A 4942-nucleotide genomic window follows, 5' to 3' on the forward strand; every position below is an offset into this window, starting at 1 on the left:
TGATTAAAATCAAGAGTAAGATGACTAATTAATTGTTAATATTTGAATTGGCCCCAGGCCCTTCTGCAGTGGAAAAGTTGGGCCACAAGGTCAAAATGACTATGACTACGTTTACACTGCAGGCTGAAGTGGCCCAAATCTGATTTATTTTTCGAAATCCGATTTTTTCCAACTGACTGTTTGGATTACAGGTCAAATGTGACCCTTATCAGACTTCCGTATAAACCCGCACAGGCCCCAATGTGGCCTCCACGTCACATGCCTGCACAGTTCGACAGAGCGAAAACAAAGGATGTTGAACCCGGCAGGCAAAACGTTGAGAACTTGTTGAAATAGGTCCTGACGTTGAGCAACTCAAACATAACGTCGGAACAACATGCTTTGACCATTTGAATTTTGGTCATTTTCTAACCAATATTATACAACACAAATACAACATCGAATTAACTTGCTTTTTGACAACATTTATTCAATGTCAGGATGTGACATTGATTTGACCATTGAAATTTGGTCATTTCCCAACCAACAACATGTATCCAACATTAACCACCAACGTGGTCTCAATTTACAAATACAACTATTTTACAACATTGCTTCAAAGTCAGTTTTAAAGGACATGCTTGCATAATTAACATTGTATCAATGTTTTTTGCCTGGTGGGAGAGGTGTTCGCAAAAAAACAAGTCTCTTTCACCACTACAAAATAAAATATAAGAGCGCAACACCATAAAAATTAGTGTTTTTTTTTTACAAAAAACAAAGTACTCTGGATCCACGTTAGCTTTATTTTTTAACCCACTCAAGAAGACAATTTTCGCAATGTAAGTAACATGTAAGCAAATATGCCACAGCATACATGTCAATTCCAGTCCTTTAACAAATTGTTTCTAGATCAAATGTATATATACAGTACATGTATATCTTATTACTTGCGCATTGACTAGCGATGCACCGGAAATTTGGCCGCCGAAAAAATACTTTGCTCAACGTAACCGGATGTTGTGATGATGTATCTACAAAACCCAAAACCAGTGAAGTTGTCACGTTGTGTAAATGGTAAATAAAAACAGAATACAATGATTTGCAAATCCTTTTCAACTTATATTCAATTGAAGACAAGATATTTAACGTTCGAACTGGAAAACGTTATTTTTTTCAAATATTAGCTCATTTGGAATTAGATGCCTGCAACATGTTTCAAAAAAGCTGGCACAAGTGGCAAAAAAGACTGAGGAAGTTGAGGAATGCTCACTAAACACTTATTTGGAACATCCCACAGGTGAACAGGCTCATTGGGAACAGGTGGGTGCCATGATTGGGTATAAAAGCAGCTTCCATGAAAAGCTCAGTCATTCACAAACAAGGATGGGGCGAGGGTCACCACTTTGGAAACAAATGCGTGAGCACATTGTCCAACAGTTTAAGAAGAACATTTCTCAACGAGCTATTGCAAGGAATTTTGGGATTTCACCATCTACAGTCCGTAATATCATTCATTGCATTTCTGTTAGGACTTTAGTCACACTTCAAAAGATCAGATTCCAATCGGATTTGGACTACCTCCTAATGTGGCCCAAATCTGATGCAAAAAGATCAGAATTGAAATACTTTGGAGTAGGGTTGTCCTGATACCAATATTTTGGTACCGGTACCAAAATGTATTTTGGTACTTTTCGGTACTTTTCTAAATAAAGGGGACCACAAAAAATGTCATTATTGGCTTTATTTTAACAAAAAATCTTACGGTACATTAAATATATGTTTCTTCTTGCAAGTTTGTCTTTAAATAAAATAGTGATCATACAAGACAACTTGTCTTTTAGTAGTAAGTAAGCAAACAAAGGCTCCTAATTTAGCTGCTGACATATGCAGACAAATATTTATCATTCCATTACTTCATCAACATTATTAAAGACAAGTGGTAGAAAATGAATTATTAATCTATTGTTCATTTACTGTCAATATCTGGTTATTTTCTGTTTCAACATGTTCTATCTTCACCTCTGTTAAAATGTAATAATCACTTATTCCTCTGTTGTTTGGATGCTTTACATTAGTTTTGGATGATACCACAAATTTGGGCATCAATCCGATACCAAGTAGTTACAGGATCATACATTGGTTATATTCAAAGTCCTCATGTGTCCAGGGACATATTTCCTGAGTGTATAAACATAAATAAAAAATAAGATTTTGTGATGCTAAAAAATATCAATGTAATCATAGTAGTATCGACTAGATAGGCTCCTGTTCTTGGTATCATTACAGTGGATAATAGGTGTAGATCCACCAATGCCGTTTGTTTACATTGTAGCATCCCGGAAGAGTTGGTGCTTCAGGGAATTCTGGCAATTTGTTCTGTAGTGTTTATGTTGCGTTGCGGTGCAATTATTCTCCTAAAATGTGTTTGTCATTGTTGTTTAGTGTGGTTTCAAATTTTGGCACATGTTTATGACAGTGTTGGCGTTCTTTATACGCCACCCTTAGTGTGACATGTATGGCTGTTGACTGAGTATGCGTTCATTCACTTGTGTGTAGTGTGTTCAAAATCAATCATGTATAGTAAACAGTCGTCCTGCAGGGATGATACTTGAAACAATTGTACGTGATATGTCTCCATGGAGACAAGGATTAGTGATTTTGAAAGTAGTTACAACACTGCGGACAGACATCCGCCGCCAGCTAGCTAGCCATGTCTTTAAAGGCCTACTGAAATGATTTTTTTTAATTTAAACGGGGATAGCAGATCTATTCTATGTGTCATACTTGATCATTTCGCGATATTGCCATATTTTTGTTGAAAGGATTTAGTATAGAACAACGACGATAAAGATTGCAACTTTTGGTATCTGATAAAAAAAAGGCTTGCCCCTACCGGAAGTAGCGTGACGTAGTCAGTTGAACATATACGCAAAGTTCCCTATTGTTTACAATGATGGCCGCATGAAGTGAGAGAGATTCGGACCGAGAAAGCGACAATTTCCCCATTAATTTGAGCGAGGATGAAAGATTTGTGGATGAGTAAAGTGCAAGTGAAGGACTAGTGGGGAGTTGAAGCTATTCAGATAGGGAAGATGCTGTGAGAGCCGGGGGTGACCTGATATTCAGCTGGGAATGACTACAACAGTAAATAAACACAAGACATATATATACTCTATTAGCCACAACACAACCAGGCTTATATTTAATATGCCACAAATTAATCCTGCATAAAAACACCTGCGTGTTTGTTATGCTAGCTCCTAGCTCCTCTGCTAGCTCCTAGCTCCATAGAACACGCCAATACAATTCAAACACCTGATCAACACACACAATCACTCAGCCCAAAAGACCGTTCACCTAACCCAAGGTTCATAAAGCTTATATATTTTAAAAAAGTTACGTACATACGCAAAAAAAAGTTGCGCACATACGGTCAAGCGATCAAATGTTTAGAAGCCAAAGCTGCATACTCACAGTAGCACGTCTGCGTCTTTGTCATCCAAATCAAAGTAATCCTGGTAAGAGTCTGTGTTGTCCCAGTTCTCTACAGGCGTCTGTGTATCGAAGTCAAAAGTCCTCCTGGTTAGAGTCTCTGTTATCCGAGTTCTTCCATCTTGACTGCATCTTTCGGGAATGTAAACAAAGAAGCGCCGGCTGTGTACTGTTGTTGCTGACTACATTCGAAAAATACGTCCATTTCGCACCGACAACTTTCTTCTTTGCTTGCTCAGCTTCCTTCTCCATAATGCAATGAACATGATTGCAACAGATTCACGAACACAGATGTCCAGAATACTGTGGAATTATGAAATGAAAACAGAGCTTTTTCGTATTGGCTTCAATGTGGAAGGCATACCCGTGTTCGCCGGTCTACGTCACGCGCATACGTCATCCTCAGAGGCGTTTCGAACCGGAAGTTTAGCGGCAAATTTAAAATGTCACTTTATAAGTTAACCCGGCCGTATTGGCATGTGTTATAATGTTAAGATTTCATCATTGATATATAAAGTATCAGACTGCGTGGTCGGTAGTAGTGGGTTTCAGTAGGCCTTTAAGCACCTCTTCCTGAGGGCCTCTGTGTTATAACTTCAACTTTATCTTTAGTTATTAAGCCAAAATGTGTTTGTTCTCTCTTTTCTGTCTATACACTGTGTCTGCTTGTAAGTACTCTGCATGACACGACGTGGGGCACCAATACTTTTTAGAGGCGGTATAGTACCGAATTAGTATCGCGGTACTATACTTATACCGGTATATCGTACAACCCTACTTTGGAGCATTTAGACTGGCAAGAAATGTCCAATCTGTGTCACTTGAGGACAAACACCTGATTTGGTGTGCGGTGTAAACGGGGCCTCGTCGGAACATTGATTTTTATTTCTGGCAGTAACACCATCAATTATGAAAACCCACTGATATAAAAATCTTACAGCTTACAATACTGCTCTGCTGTCAACAAAACATTTTTTCCCTCGGCTGCGTCGCTCCAAACAGCTCTTTAGCAACGCGTCAATTATTGATAGCACTTAAAAGTTACATCCAAGGTGTAAACATCGCCATTAAATTCATCAGTATTCCGTGTTTCCTCTCATGCAAACAGAAGAGGCGCAGTGTCTTCTGACAGGGGGGCATTAAGCATGTCAACTGAGATAAATTGAGTGCAGACAGTGATCAAATACTCATGCACGGATTGTGTTATGACTGGGATTGTGCACATGATAAATGTCACACTTAGCCACAATGTATTGCACAACTAAATAAAGCTGACTGTGTCACTTTGTAACGAGAACAGATGGCGATATGCTCACTCTTACCTTGTTCTGAGTGTTCACAGGGGTCGAGAATACATCTCACAAATGTGGTCTGCTTTTAGATGAATATTAATATAGTTCAGCAGTCCAGAGTCAGCACAGTGAGGATTTCAATAAATTATCTGGAGTTGTAATTTATCAAAGGTGAA

This window comes from Entelurus aequoreus, linkage group LG11, assembly GCF_033978785.1.
Source record: "Entelurus aequoreus isolate RoL-2023_Sb linkage group LG11, RoL_Eaeq_v1.1, whole genome shotgun sequence".
NCBI lineage: Eukaryota > Metazoa > Chordata > Actinopteri > Syngnathiformes > Syngnathidae > Entelurus > Entelurus aequoreus.